Source organism: Mustela putorius, unplaced genomic scaffold (genome assembly GCF_011764305.1).
Source record: "Mustela putorius furo isolate JIRA1106 unplaced genomic scaffold, ASM1176430v1.1 tig00000580_pilon_pilon_pilon, whole genome shotgun sequence".
NCBI lineage: Eukaryota > Metazoa > Chordata > Mammalia > Carnivora > Mustelidae > Mustela > Mustela putorius.
Window position 1 is genome coordinate 11,670,025 of NW_025421423.1, and position 16,466 is coordinate 11,686,490.

At 42.1% G+C, this 16,466-nt stretch overlaps 1 long non-coding RNA gene across 1 annotated transcript in view; it reads left to right on the forward strand.

Moving 5' to 3' along the window:
* The window catches only part of LOC106005356, a 51,956-nt gene that overhangs the window by 6,833 nt on the left and 28,657 nt on the right, over nt 1-16,466 (forward strand). Inside the window, exon 2 of the long non-coding RNA XR_001178659.2 lies at nt 10,071-10,192. This is a non-coding gene — a long non-coding RNA (uncharacterized LOC106005356). The remainder of the gene's footprint in view (nt 1-10,070; nt 10,193-16,466) is intronic.

Here is a 16,466-nt window from a genome sequence, read left to right on the forward strand (position 1 = left end):
TAGATCACTGCTGGACACATCAGAATGGGTGGTATGTGGGAGGTTTTCTCTCTGTATGTTAAATGCCCTCTTTATTGTCTCTGCTAAAACTTTCCGAAACAGTGACAAGAGCCAAACACCCAAAGCTAAGCCAATGTCACATGAAGAGCTCTTTGGCCCTATGAGGCTGCTCTTTCCGGGCAAACACTTATGTGCTATGTTAGCATCGAGGTGAGCAGGTCAGGATTTGCTTTTGCAAACCAATAAGGAAAAGGCCTCTTAATTTCTCTTCCTAGCCTTGTCAGTCCTCTGTGGTGGTAGGAACCAAAGCCTTCCTTTGGAGCTTTTCCTCAGGACTTATTTCATTTGCTTGACAAATGCTTGTTGAACACCTGTTTTGTGTAACAGGCTTTGTTAGGAGATGAAGCCCCGCATGTGTAAGCCAGATGGGCGCCGTTTTTCATCTTACTCTGCTTCTCTATTCCTCTCACTGGTTTCTCCCTTGCCAATGTGAAGAAGGCTTCCAGCACCTCTTTACTCAGGATTACTAAGGGGAGACGCAGGAGGGAGATGGCTTTGCACATCTTGGAGCAAACAATTTACAACATTCTCCTGAAATATTTTCATTCCTCAAAATTGCTTCTGGGACATGGCCATATGCTAGGGTCCTGGGTTTTCTCTTTCCCTTTTCCCCAGCCTTGCTCATCCCAGTTTTCTCCATCTCAATACCCACTCCATTCCCCTACTTCCACATGTTCATCTCTCTCTCTTCCATGAAGCAGAACAGTCCTGCTCTGCCTCAGTTTTATCTCTAGTTTTTTTTTTTTTTTTAATGTAAATGGCATCATAATGCTTAGAAGACTGAAGGTCCCAGTTTCCAGGATGTCCATTCCTTAAAAAGCAATCTTAATCGGTGCTAATGGCAGCCCAGCTTGGAGCATAGATCCAGCCCTGAAATGGCATGGTCACCACCAGCACTCTCAGAAGGTGCTGGAGTGGAATGTGCGCCATGTCAGCTGAGGCCAATCCAGATAATGATTAGTTACGGTAGAGATGGGTCACTGATTGCCTTCTTCACCCTGATGCCTTTTTGCTTAACTAATAGCAGGAGAGTCTCTATTAAGGGCTGCTAACACTCCAAAATGTCATTTGTTGAGCCTACCAAAGTGATAAGTGATGCTCTTATTTACTCTCTTGTTCTCAAGACTGATGTTCAGAAGTTTAAAACAATTTTGAAGTGCTTAGTTTTTAGTGAAGAGACTAGTCAAGTCTACGAATAAGGCAATGGTTTGGGAATGTAATCACTAACACTAAAAGAAGTCCACAAATGTGTGTTCGCTTATAATGGATTTGCTTAATTATAACCACAAGGCACATACAAACACACACAATACCTACTCAGTTGAACACATTTCTTTGTATCAGCATACACTCTTAAGATCAGTGTTCTCTCATGCCCAGTTCCGGGTTTCAAGTGTTTCATTTCCCAGCCACGTGAGTGAATTACCCTGCCTATGTTCAATGAGGAGGGGAAACACCAGGATTGCAGGAGACATGAAATGCATGAGAGATTGCTTACTCCAAACACATACCCTCTTAACATGAGCAAATGCTGGCTTTCCTGGCTCTTTTCCACTCTGACTCCACTTGTGTATAGCCGTGGAATTTGCTAGTTATTGAGTCAAGGGAATCTCTCCCCTGGTGAAGTATAAAACCATTAAACAAATGTTTCTTCTATGTTTGTGAGCTTCTTGCCTGCCTCCCTAGTGGCTCCAACCGCATTCTCGTGCCTTGATAATGAAAAGTCATCTGTGACTCCTTGTGGGATTCGAAGACTCAACCAGTAGACTTCTGCATATTTTGAGAACCCCAGAGTCAAAACTGGAGGGATGACTTTAGGAGATGGTTTAAATACTCATATAATTTATTGTCCAAACCAGGACCTTTTAAGAGTGAAACAATATGTTATTGAAAATTATACCAAGACACTAGGTTTTTGGTGGGACACTTGGTCTTCTCAGTAAAAAAACAATTGCTTCTGTTTATTGAGCTCCTACTGTATGCTAGGGTTTTAACTCATTCTTTAATAATCCTTCTAATTAATCCTCAGGGTAACCTTATTTAATAGATATTGTTATTCCCATTTTACAGATGAAGAGATGAGGGCTCAAGGAGCAACTCCTGTAAAATGGCTCTTCATTCATGCTCTAGTGAAAGCAGACACGTGTAGGGATTTGGACTGAGGTGTGTCTCATTCCAAAGTGCACACACTTCGCACTGTACAGTATGGGTTCTCATCCTGTAGTTTGATATCTTCTTCTTCTTCTTCCTCTTTCTCCTTCTCTGCCTCCTCCTCCTCCTCCTCCTCCTCCTTCTCCTTCTAACAGGCTGGGCTCTAAGGATATCTGGGTTACTGGTTAGCTGCCATAGGCACTCCTGAAGGCAAAGAGGAGACCAGTGCAGAGAGCTCCAAAAACCCAGCTTCACCTTCATGGTTAATATGCTGGTCAATTGAATGAGTTTTCATTTGGGTGAGGGTTTCTACTCTTTGAAAGAAAGTAAAAATAAGAGAAAGAGAGAGAGAGAAGGAGAAGGAAAAGCAGAAGAGGAAGAGAAGGAAGGAAGGGAGGGAGGAAGAGAAGGAAGGAAGGAAGGAAGGAAAGTTTCTGAATTGAAACTCCTTGTTCTGAAATGGAAAAACTGAGCTCCAGAGAGAGAAAATTCCTTACCCAGTGTCCCATAGCAAATCATAGAGGAAACAATGATCTGGAAAATCTGGGTCTTTTGATTTTCACTTCATGTTCTTTTTGCTACGCTTGAGGAGACATGTTTTGAGAGGATATGTTGCTGGCTGATGCTGTTTCCATATTTTGCCTCATTTTGACATTGGCAGTGAAAGCTGCCCCCCCCCACCAAGATTTATTTATTTATTTTAAAGAGGAAGAGAGAGGGAGAGAGTGTGAATCCAAAGCAGACTCCGTGCTAAGCATGGATGCAGGGCTCCATCTCATGACCTTGAGATCATGACCTGCCCTGAAACCAAGAGTCAGACACTCAATTGACTGAGCCACCCAGGCGCCCCTGAAAGCTGATTTTAAATACTGCCCAAGCAAAGCTTTCACATATTTCAGATATGCTGTGGAAGAGGTTTTAAATAAAGACTGGTGTGTACATGTTTAATTTTGTTACATTTTTTAGTAAAAAGAAATGTAGATACTGATTTTCTTTTTTCACCATGGTTCTGGACTACTTAAGGAAAATTAAGTGATAATAGTTTCAGGTTGGAGAGTGGAGAAAGCTACATTCACTTTTTAGGAAAGTAGGATCAGGGGAATAGAGTTGAAAAGGAAGCCACCGGGCGCCTGGGTGGCTCAGTGGGTTAAGCCGCTGCCTTCTGCTCAGGTCATGATCTCAGGGTCCTGGGATCGAGTCCCGCATCGGGCTCTCTGCTCAGCAGGGATCCTGCTTCCTCCTCTCTCTCTGCCTGCCTCTCTGCCTACTTGTGTTCTCTCTCTGTCAAATAAATAAATAAAATCTTAAAAAAAAAAAAGGAAAGGAAGCCACTATCAACAGTAGGCCATCCCCACACCCTCTTACTGCTGCTGTGCGTGGTGGGCACTCAGTTACGTGCTCCTGAGCAATGAGAGGAGGCACTGAAGTAGCCATGGGCATGGCATTTCCGTCTCCTCCTTGAAATTATTTTTCTTGGTTCTTGCCCCTGAGCCTTGACCATGGTGTGTTGGGAAGTAGGATGAAAAGCAGCTGATAAGGGCTTTTGGAAGTCCATTCTGCAGCAGATTCCTCCAGATTCTTCCACTACTTTGGGGTTAGATGGTCAGATTCTGGTGTATCTGATCTCTGCTCTCCATTTGCTCTGAGCACTGAGAGGGATGCTTTGCTGGGGGCTGAATATGGGTAGAGGGTACAAACAGTGGCTTCCTACGTATATATCCAGGAATGTGATAACTTTAAAAATCCTCTGTTTTATTCTTTTATAACCATACATTCTAAGAAGTTCAGGAGCCAATAGGTAAAGAAAGGTATTTTAGAATGCGAACAGATGTTAATAGTGGGAAAGTGATGAATGAAGAAATGTGCAGTACAAAGGGAGAAAAAGACAATTACATACTCCTCCCAAAAGAGTATCTGTTACAGCTGTTTATTGAGTGAAGTGATAGACGTGTGCTTTCATGCGACTCTTCGGTACTCATCTATTGCTGAAAACCACGAAGTCAGAAGTGTGTGTGTATGTACTCTGAAGCCACAGCGGAACTTGGCTGGTTCTGTGGGCACTCCTCAAGAAAGTTTGCCCTTCGTGAGCGGTTCTGGCTGTGGGGATCTTTCTTGTAGTGGTTCCTTTACAAATGGAGAAAACAGAATCCATACTGATTCTTCAGATGGAGACTGAGCATTCTAAAGAAAGTTCAGTTCATTAAAACTACTTTAAATTTTCAGGAGTAGGGCAAAAGCGCTAGGCAGAAAAAGGGAGGGAATTCTGTTCTCTGCTTCCTCATGGCTAATCTGTGCTTCAGTTTCTCATTGTTGCCCGTGAAAGAATAGCAATCAGAGATCTCTTTACTATATATGTTCCTTGTGTGTGTGTGTGTGTGTGTGTGTGTGTGTTATATACATATGTAATTTCCAAGAGGGATCCAGGAAAATGTTGTAAGGCGGCTGTGGAGCAGATGAAAAATACTGGATTGGAAATTTAAGGATGAGGATTTGGGTCTTGATTTTACTACTTAGACAAAATTACTAAGTTTTGGTTTTTTCCCCTAGAAAAAGGATTATACCTGCCTCACAGGACTTTTGTAGACATTAAATGAGATTATGCATGTAATGATTTGTTATAAAATTATTTATTAGATATGAAACAATTTGATGTTTTTAAGACAGAAACTGATGCATGTGGTAAATGTTACATTCAGACAGTCCCGGTGCATACTTTGGGAACAGATCTAATATGTAAGTGTATAGGGACACAGTCTTACCAAGCAGTGGAGACTTGTGACAGCCTGGAAGGTCATTTTTCAAGGTCAAAACGTCTGAGCTCATGTCAAGGACCAGGGTGAACTCCGTTTCCTTCCCAAGGGTTGTATAGGCTGCATCTACTGGAAGGAAGGAGGTGTTCTTCCACCAAACTGTGCCTAGGGGCAAGCAATGAAAGTGCTCTGATACTTACACAGGGCTTTTTACAGAGAGAGGCTAGAAGTCAAGTTGATTGGCTTTCTACTCAAAGCTTTAAATCATCTTTTTACCTGTGAGGATTAATGCCTTTGTTTCCAATGAGGCTATTGGTCCACAGAATAAGGAAAAAGTGCCCTTTGGGAATGAAAACCTCAGTCTTGCAGAGAAAATTCACTGAAATGGTACATCCATATAAAAAAAATTATTTTTATTTATTTTTTTATCATGTTAGTAATAGGTGGATACTATTTCCAAGTGTGGACGATTCATCTGGCGTTTCTTTAATGCTGTCTGAGATTGGGGTCCTGTGTAAGGGCAGCCCAGCTTCTTGTACCATTGACCTTTGAGGCCCAGAATTGGATTCCATCTTTTTAAAGAACCTGGCACTCTCAGAAGCTAGAGAGATGGTTTGCTTTCATTCATGCGTGTAATCAAGAGGAGGGACCAAAGCTTCCTCCCTCCAGATATTAAAATTCCTAGATTTCTGGAACTGTGAGAGGACAGAAGAGGAAGAATTTGAGGGCTGCTTGCTCCTCCTAACCCCAGGTCTTATTGTCCCCCTTGGAATGTGGCTCAAGGGCAGAGTAGAGGGTGCTTCTGCCTGGGCAGCTGCAGACTATACACTGGCAAGGGTAAGGGTTGAATGATCACATTTGTCCCATAAACCCAATTTTCCTCAAAACCCAGCATCTGGCATAGGGGTAGGCACTCATTCAGTATTGAATGACTGAATAGTAAATGAGAGAAAGTATTTCTGTATAGTCCTTAAAGATGACACCCAGTGAAAGGGACAGGGAATAGAAGGCACCTATATTATTAGAAAAGACAAACTGTGTTTGCCTGCCTATTTCATTCCACTTTTACTCATCAAGAAGAGAGAGAAGGAGAGAAAGAGAGAGAGATGTGATTCCTATTAAATGGGTAAAGAAACTGAAGATTATAGTATTCAAGTTCCTTACTCAAGGTTATAGCTAGGTGGATCTCAGGTTCAAACCTACATCTATCTGTCTGAGAGGAAGGAAAGCCAGCACTCTCTCTACTCTGCTGTGCAGAGCAAGTCCCATGGTGTGGAAGTAAAGAGGTCCAGGGTGAGGTGGGAAGTGAGGTGGGGATGTAACTAGACCTCCAGTGGAAGGGCAGTCATGGCATTTTCTTGTTGCTCTGAAATCTGGGTTCACACATCTTGAGAAGTGGGGTTTATTTTGTTGTACCTGCAGATGGAATTTGAGTATCCGCAAGGTCTGGTGTTTTGGCAGATATGAAAACATTTCTTGGCCACTTAGTATATGTTTAGATGCTGCTAGAATATTCCATGTGTATTCTGTTGTATAATCTCATAAGAACTCAGTAGTATATTATGATCCCCTATATTATAGATGTGGAAACAGAGGTTTGAAAGAATGAGTTATTTCACTGAGGTCATAAACTGTAATTGGTAGAGCCCAGTGTATGTGAATCTAGAAATGCCTATCAGTTAAGGTTTTTTTGTTTTTTTGTTTTTTAATTTCTCAGTTTGATGACATTGCAATTGACTAGAAAAAAAAAGAAAAAAGAAAAGGAAAGAATAAGGATTCCCATGGAGTCTTTGAGAAGCAGACAACCTGTACCAGGAGTTATTCTATTTGACTTCTAGGAAAAACTGATAATCATCGACAGAATCAAAAACATCAACATTCTGTGGCTGATCAGTGTTTTTTTTTTTAGTTTTTAAGGTTGCTTCTCATATGTTCCTTCATTCAACAAATATTTACCAAATCCTCTGTGTTCGGTGCTTCTTTAGGCCCCAAGAACACACCTGAAAAGGGAACAAAGTCCAGCTTGCTTCCTAGAGGGGGAGAAAGAGACAGTAAATTATTTTCATACTGTTTGTTTACTGAGTAGCTGTATTGAGGCGTAGTTCACGTACTATAAAGTTCACTCTGGGTTTTTAGTACATCATGGTTTTGTGCAGCTATCGCAACTGTCTCATTTCCAGGCAGTTTCAAGTGGCTGTATAATTTGTCAGGAGTGTCAAGTGCTCCGAAGGCAAACAAGTGGAGTGAGGTCCGTGGGGGTGAATGTGCTGCTAGTCTACCCAGAGTGGTCAGGACAGGCCTGCCAGATAAAGGGCTATTTGAGCAGAAACCTGAACAAGGTGAGGGAATGAGTCATGGGTATCTGGGCAAAGAAGAGTCCAGGTAGAGGAAACAGGGCAAGACCCTGAGGTAGGAGTATAACCCGTGATCATGGGGGAGTAGACAAGGCAATGACTAAAGGCCAGAGGGCAGGAGAGAAGGTATTCTCATCCATGAGTTGTAAGGGACTGTGTATCAAAGTACTTCGTGCAGTGCTTGGTACACAGCAGGTGCTCAATAAATGAGAGCTGTGGTTATGGTGGTTATTATCCTTATTCTTATCATAAAGCTGCCAGTCACCTGCTTCTGAGCACAGGAGCGATGGCTCACCTTTGCATCTCGCTAGAAACATGACCACTACTTTGCACATAATACACAGTCATTAAGCATCCCCTTAGTGAAAAAATAGAATTTAATCTTTAAATTAATAATCTTTGTTTGTTACAAGAACAGGCAGGAATAAATGCCCGGATGGACTGATAAATCATAAAGACAAGTTAATATTAAACAAGACTGCTCAGTTTTTCTACTAAAAAGGCATGGTTTTCTCTAAGGCCTTCAAACTTCCTAAGAGGTTTCCTTAAGAAGTGGGATGAAGAGTTTTGTTTTGTTTTTTTCTTTCCCTAGCCCCTGGTTGAAGGCAGCTCTGTGGTGGGGTTTCTTTATAATTGGGTGAGGGGGTGCCTGGGTCAAAGTGACAGCCAACTTGCACTGCTATTACAACACATTACATAAATAACTCTATATAATTGCTACCATCCATCAATTTGGGGAGATCAGTGGTGAGAGACGCTGCCAGTTTCTTGGAATGAAAACTAAAGCTGCAAATAACCCATAAAGTCACACTCGCTAATCAATGCCAGTGTTTTTAAGGGAGGGCAAATTGGTCCAGTCACCAATTCAACCTTGAGAAGGATTCCCCTGTGTATCCTTCATACTGGTTTGTGAGACTTTGCCCAGTCCTTGCCTAGAGGTTTTTTTTTTTTCCCTCCTCTTTCACCAACTTTTTTTTTTTTTTTTTTTTTAATCATAGTATTATTCTTAGCCCTGCTTCCCCTATGTTGCAACCTGAAACCTTTTCTGAGCTGGCTAAGGACAGTTAGATTTCTGATGGGTTTAGGTTAATCTGAGCACTATATGCAGCTGAACAGAAAGAACATCCTGACTTCTGTGCAGATTTGGGGAGTTCTAAATGTCCATCTTCTCTGTCTACAGGGGTCACGTTAACCTGATTCATTCTCAGTTCTTCATGTCATTCTGGGTTGGCAGAAGACTAACCACGAGTTTCAAAAACAAACAAACAACAAACAAATAGGAGACTGCAGCGTTCAGGCAGTATGACATTTGCAAAGAGAAAGGATTCTTAATGATCACATCTTGCACTTGACCCACAATCAGTTTAATACCCTGGGTTGTAAGTAGCATGAGGCAGAGGCCACCTAACTCCAGGCCTAGGAAAATGAGTCTGGCACAAAGTGGCAGACTAATCTTATTGAACTGACATTGAAGTAATGAAGTCACACTTTTGTTGATTGAAAATGAAATTGAACAGGCAGTTCCCATAGCTAAAGTTCTTTCAAGCAGGGATAAGTAGTCAGTGGCTTGCTTTTCAGTAACCTGAGAAACTCTGGAAACTCCTAGAACGTAGGAACCTTATTTAGTGTGAATGGGCCACAGGGTCTTCTCAGGGGTGGGGATATGGTGGGTAGCGTATGTGCTCCACAGGTGTTTGTTACAGACACAGCCAAGAACTTTCCACCCCCAGCACAGGCTCTGGTTTTCTTTATCCATGAGAAATTTGCCTCTTTTGTAAAAAAAAAAAAAATCCCCTTTCCCTCAGAACGTCACTTTAGGTGGGAAGCCCTACATGAGGATGAGATGGGGGAGCCTGTGACTTCCCTTTTCCTTCACCTTCCCTGCTCTGTCTAGGTCCTAGAGTTTATCCAAATGAATGCTTGATGTACTTCAGAATGTTAGACTCTATTATATTAGTGAGAAGTACTTTTGTGGGTAAGTGGTAGGAAATTAAAGGATTCAAGGGTGATTTGGTGTTTCCAGAAATCTTTAGAAATTCTTTGAGGGGGAAAAAATAAGTAAGTCTTGCTAAAAACCCCTCAAGCCATGGGACATTGTTCTTTTTCATGGAAAATTGCTACTTAGAAACATACTGTAAAATGTGTCATGGTTTTGGGTCAAGACGCACTAAGCATTGAAATTTTCTTGGGCCAAATGAAAGGTGACCAGTGATGGTTTTACCTTCTCTAGGTGCTGGCGTAAAGGGCTGGTGCCAACACGAGGTCTCCCTTCCTGACCAGTGGCATTCACTAAGCAATAATGATGTCAGCAAGACTAGCTTCTCAGAGTAGCAGTCCATGCTTCTGGAACTTCATTCATTTGCATTATCCTTTGATCTTCATAACAAGCTTGCAAGGGTGGTGAAGGCATGTGCTACAGCAATGAAGGAAGCTGAGGACCACAGGCTAAGTGGGAAGTGATTTGAATTCCTCAGGGTCTCAGAGCTAAGGGTCTCTGAGGAGAGGAGGAACATGTCCTCTCAAATTTAATTTCTGTTCAGCAGTCAGTTACATCTTGAGAGAGAGTCCCTCTCAACAGTCTGTAGTAGCATTTGCCCAACCCAGACCAACTTTCAAGGATTATCACAAGTGCTGTCACCTTCAAGAAAGCTTCCAGTCACGACTTCTCTAGAAAGGGACTCTACCTCCACCATTTAGAGCTAAAACGAAGGCCTCTCTTATTTGCCATGTTTAATAATCTGTCTGCCCTCACCAGGCTGTGAAACTCAAGACTGCCCTGAAACTCAAGACTGGCCCTTAGTCACCTTTGTGTGCCCTCCATCTGATATAAAATAAACATGTAAAGAAAGGTTTTCCTTCCGTTGGATTTGGTACCAGGTGAGTTTGTATTTTGATGGCTCAATTATCTATACCCTCTTCTCCGTAACAGGGTTATCAGGAAATATTGAGATAGCCACAGTTGGCTGGTTGATATTTATTTGCCAGGGCTAGCAAGAAAATAAAGAAGAAAAATGGATCCTGGACTTGGGGCGCCTACCATTTGTGGACCCTTGACTTTTGAAGGCATCAAAACACTGGCTGGAGGAAAAGGGAGCTGATTTGAAGGAGCTTCAAGGATGGGGTGTGGCACGTGTGTTTGGGAGCATACCAAACACACGTACCATGGGTGGCATTCTTCTCAGAAGGCAAAGAGTTGGGGCCTTGGGATTAGAAACTATCTTCTAGTTCTGTGTTGTTCTTTGAGCAACACCTTGGACATGCTCCTTGGGGTTAATTATGGCTCTTTTATAGACTTGTTATGGGAGTGGTCCTTAAAAACTTGGACTGGGCCTTTAAGTCCAGGAAAAACACTGAAAATATTTAAAATGGGAAATTAGTTTGATAAGTTGGTAGTAGCAATATCAGACACCTTGAAAGAGTATTTACCTAAGAGAAGTAAGAACACACGTTCACAAAAGACATATAACAGAATGTTTTCAATAGCTTTATTCATAGAGGCACAGAACTGGAAACAACACAAATTTCCATCCATAAGAGAATGGACAAACTGTGGTACCTTCATATAGGGGAATACTACTCAGCAGTAACAAATGAACTACTGATGTATGAAACAACAAGGATTAATCTTGAAAACATGTTGAGTGAAAGACACTAGACAAAAAGAAAGAGAGATTGTTTTAAGATTCAGTTTATATGAAAATTGAGTCATAGGTTGAATCTTTGTTGAAAGATCTGGGACAATGATTATCTCTGGGGCTAGAGATGGGGATTGATTGGTAGAAATGAGGGAATATTCCACAATTCTTAATTGATGTGTTTATTTTGTGAGTGTCTGTATTTGTTAAAACTCATCTAATTATACACTTAAGATGTGTGCAGTTCAATTTATGTTTGTTAATTAAAAAAGAATCCTGAGAAGAATTGTAGAGATTCACTTTAGGACAGACTTGGAAGCCTATGGCATGGGGAATTCAGGTCCTGGACAGTCAGTGTGGCCCCAGAAGCAATTTCTCTGCAACCTAGTAATGTCAGGGAAGTTTCTAAGAAGAGGAGACATTTGGGATAAGTTATGAAAAATAGATAGAAATCTACTAGATGGACCAGGTATTAGAGTTTATTTCAGGGGAGAGGGAAAGGAAGAACCATGCTGTGGATCGAAAAGAGTTGGAAGTATCTGAACCTTGCAGGTGGAAGGATTTAGTAGGACAGCAGATCAGCGGCACAGGAGGTGGAAGATAAGGCCACAAAGGCAGCTTGGGTGACCCAAGAGATAGCAGTCTCAGCCACACAACAGGGAAGGGAAACACGCAGGACCATATCTCTGAAGAGAAGTCTATAGACAGAAACTGGGAAGAGTGCTCAGTGTAAAAGGATTCTTTAAAAGATTTGGGAATGAAAAAAAAAAAAAGGATTTGGGAATGGATGAGCTGATGCAGTTAGAAAAACACAGCATATGTGGTATGAAGACGCATTAGGCTTCTGCTCCGGTCAACAAGAATAAAGCAATGGCTTGACTGTCAGCTGGGCTAGTCTTTGGCCTTGACTCAGCCTCCGAGAAAGGACATGAAGTTGGCTTTGGGTGCAGACTGTTGGAAAGAGAGATCATTCTTTCTTCCATGAAATGTGTAGGGAAAACGAATGTAGTACCTTTCTTTCTGAGCTGTGTCATATGGCTTTGGTTCAGGGGCTCTCTTATGGTGGAACCTCGTATACTACATTATTCAGACCGCATGGACGGAGACCATGTCTCAGCTCATGAGAAAAGAAGTTCCAGGGAAAGAATAACATCCTAAGAGGACCAGACTTTATGCTGTCTGATCCCCTCCTGATGCCTGTTACCCAACCTCTCCACTCCTCAATTTTTTATCTGTAAGAAGAGACTACTACCACCACAGGGTTGTTACAAGGATCCGATGAGTTATATTTATAAAGAACCCAGAATGGTTCTTGGCACAGGATGAATGCTATATAAATGGCATTTTGCATATACATGTAAATTATTAAATAAAAAGCAGGATTTTCAATGAAAAGAGGTATAAAAAAGAACTTCCCCAGTGTTCTGGTGGTTAACTGGTAGAAGAAAATTTCCAAAGGAAGAACAAATTAAATTTTAAAATTAATTCATATTGTGGAATAATTTTAGATTTATATGAAAGTTGCAAAGTACAGAGAGTTCTTCATTAAAATAATGTTTTTAAATCCATGCCCAGGACTAACCAGGAAGAAAATGTGAGTCTGGGCGCTGGGGTGGGGGCGGAGTGGGGAAGGAAAGGAAACCATATAGTAACCACTCAGCTAATCCCTAATACCTATTAGAGAGAGAAGCTGAGTTTATGTTGCTGCATTCATTCATTCAGGAAGCGCTGAGAGCCTATTGGGTGGTCAGCACTGTGACAGGTGTTGAGGAGTTAGGGATAAAGTCCCTCATCCATCAAAAATTACGCAGCCCCTGCTAAGTTCCTGGAACTGTGCTAGGCACTAGGGATGCCAAGCTTAGACTCACTGTCTCTGTGGGTTGTTATTATAAGAAACAGAAAAGAAAGATGCAGGTCAGGCGCTTTGTGAGCTTCAAGGACAGAGAGTCAGGTCTAATTGGGAGGCGGCTTTATGGACAGGGTAGTCTTTGGAAGATTGAGATGGATAATTGAAAAGCCTCACCTCTCTCCAATAAGGGCTTCTGGAAATATATATGCAGCTTTTATTTATTTATTTTTTATAATAATTTTTTAATTTTATTTGACAGAAATCACAAGTAGGCAGGGAGGCAGAGAGAAAGGAGGAAGCAGGTTTCCGACAGAGCAGAGAGACCGATGCGGGGCTCGATCCCAGGACCCTGAGATTATGACCTGAGCCGAAGGCAGAGGCTTAAACCCACTGAGCCACCCAGGCGCCCCTTATGCAGCTTTTAAAAGGCTTGAGACCTTGTACCTGAACCTGGACTTTTGGTGATACTATGCTTTTGGAAGTAAAGGGATCAAATAAATCAGTCTATTTCTTAGCACCTGTGTTCCAGAAGGAAAGAGGTAGGGGTTGGGTGGGAGGGAGGTCGGGTGCAGGGGTGGTGAGAGAGAAGAGAAAGGGAGATGGGGGGAGAGAGAGAGAAAGAAAGGAAATGACGTTCTCTCTTTCCTTTAAGGAGAAGCAATGTCTGAAGGATTTCTGAAAGCCTGGTCCAGCCCTTAAACATATTGTAACTCAAATCACCTACGGCTGCTGATTTCCAAGTTCTCCCTGCAAGAACACAGGGACTTGTTCCTTAAAATGACCCAAAGAATGTCGCAATGTCCTCAAATCAGAAACCACTCTATTTTTAGTTACTTTCTCCCCTTCCTCCTGTGAGTGACTTCTTGTATCAGAGGAAGGCAGCTCATAAACCCTTTGGCCAGCTGACCTTGTGCCCCTGGAGAGTGGATGTCTACGGCCAGGAGAAGGGTGGGCTCCTCTCTGTGACGCTCCTGCCCCCTCTCTGCCCCTCCTCCCCGGCCACTGCTACCTGCTATGGCTCATTTCTCAGATGCTGTGAACTCTCACAGGGCAGAGACAATGTCTGAGCAGCCTCTGCCTCCCAGCACATGCCTGCCACAGGGCAGGTACTCAAATCCTCAGAAATAATTGACCGAAAAGACAGTGGAAGCTTCCCATTCTGCCAGAATTGTGACATGAGACTTGGGTTGTGTTGCTTCTATAAATACTTTCAAGGGCACACGTTATTCCAAGGCAGACTCCTAATGGAAAACAAAGACTCCATGGGCTTTCTGAGTCTCTCTAGTTTCACTGAGATTTCTCAACACCTTACCAGTGCCCACTATGGGACTAAATTTGTCATCTTCAATCCATTTTCCTAAAACTGCTTTTCTTTCTTTATTTTTTTTAATATGGCACTACCTTCCTCTCAGACACATTTAAAAACGGAGAGATTCTCAAATTTTCTTTTCTTTCACTTCTCAAGTGAATTGTTCCTGACTCTCTGAATTCTGTCACTTCAGTGTTTCTCTGAAGTGCCCAAGCCTTCATCATCTAGCTGGGAATGAGTCCCCATGCCCTTGTTGAGTGTCCTGACTCCAAAATCTTTCAGAGCAGTCCTGCCAACCTGCACAACAGACCATGCCTCACTCTGACTTAAGCCCCCGTGGGGGTAATCCCTCATCTTTCATTCAGGTCCAGGATTCAAAATCTGCACGCGCCTAAACACAACTCCCAACTTCTTCATACCACTTTGCCCCATTGTCCCCACGCCCCAAACTACTTGTCTCTCCTAAGGAGCTTCCTTTTGTTTCTTAAAAACACCAGACTCTTTCTTATTCTGTGCTGGTTGAATCGTCTCAAAACTCTGGGGAGTAGGATTTGACAAATCAGCTCGTTCTACTGGTCCCACCACTGTTGCTGCAGTTGACATGGAAGAACTCCAAACCAGGTAAACCCACTGCCGCTGAAATAAATATCATTGAGATCATTGTAGTGTAAACCATGGGAGCTCAGTACAGTCAGAGATTTTGCATCTCTTACCAAACAGGAAAAAAAAAAAAAAAAAAAAAGGAAAAGGAAGAGAGAAAGGAGAAAGGAAAGGGAAGGGGAAGTGGAAGAGCAAGGGAGGGGAGAGGAGGGACAGAAAGGAAAGGATAAAATAAAGTCAAAGTTAACTTCAGCCCCTAAAGAATTTAGAATAGCCCACTCAGTAGAAAGCCAATCAAAGCTGAAAGCCCAGAAGTGCATTGGAAGAACATCCGGTATGATCTAATGCCTGTTTCCAAGTCACAGTTAATTGGGGACACCATGGGCCTTACAACAGGATGTGCTTCCCTTTACTCAATATCATATGCCTAAATACTTCTTTCCTATAAACTGTCATTATATCCTTCAAGTAGAACCTGGTAAGGAGTGACATAAAGAACGAAGGTGATCCTGCTCCTGCCAGTCATCTTGGGCTTGACTGAAGGGGGGCCACACACCCCAAGGCAGTCAGGTGATTGGTGGGGTATGGAGCCCAGCTCGCTGAACCTAGAAAGAAAGGCAGCATGGTCAGGATCCTCGAAATGACCCAAAGGTGATTGTTCTTGGCCCTGTGAGACATTAACCAGGTTGGTATCCACTCTGGAGTCTTATTCTTAACATTTCTGAAATTCTCATTTGAACTGGTTTTAACAGCTTATTAATTAAGGAGTTGAATGAAATCTTTGACCTGTTTTATGTTTGCAGAAAAGTCATGCTTTTAGCTTTTCGAAAATTATATTTAACCGTGTTCTTGACACACATGCTCCTGGAAGGGGGAATGAGTTTACATGTCAGATTCATCTGGCCCACCCTTGCCCTGTGTCTTCCCTGTGGTAGAAACTCGTCCGCTTGTCATCACTGTCCCCTCTGCTCTCATCTCCCTCCAAATATAACCTCTATGAGAACATAGTTACTTTGCATTATGGGTATTTACCTGTGGGCCCTGCCCCCATACCCCCCCTTAACAAGAATACGAATCTTTCGAAGACAAGAACTGAGGTTTTTTTTTCATCAAATACCCCTTCAAGCTTCTATAGACCCAAACAGTCATTCAGATTTCAGGATGAATTAATGGATGAACTGAAAATGGGTGAATGAATGAGTAAGTGAAGTGGGGATGGAGCTTGGAATGAAGATAAATAAAATCACTTTCCTTGGTGGGAGAGAAGTTTGCATGTGGATTACCAATCCAAAACTCAGGTAGATACATTTATGTCTTAGTTTTAATTTCAGATCCACACATGCTTGCAGTTCCTTTAGCCTGGTGTCAGGAAAGCTGTTTGTCCCATTGTTGTATAGCTGTGTCTTTTCTCTTTTTGCGGGGATGGCTGTTTGATGATGATTGTTTGAATAATTCCAACTTATCAGTTCTGTACATGGGATTTGGAAATATTGGACTGTATTCTTTGGAAAGGGGTATATTATTATTTAAAATGCAGTGTAGGCCAAATAGCATTACTAACATATCTCATGAGAAACCAAATGTAGCCAAGGTTTGCTTCACTTCATTTAAGTAAGAGTCACCACAAAATTTTATTTTGTCTAATGTTTTTTGGGTAGAATGTTAGTATTTGTTGTAATGGGATTATCTTATTATATTCATTTTTATTCTCATGAAACTTTCTCCATGTTCCCACCTGGGACTAGGGACTCCTCACTT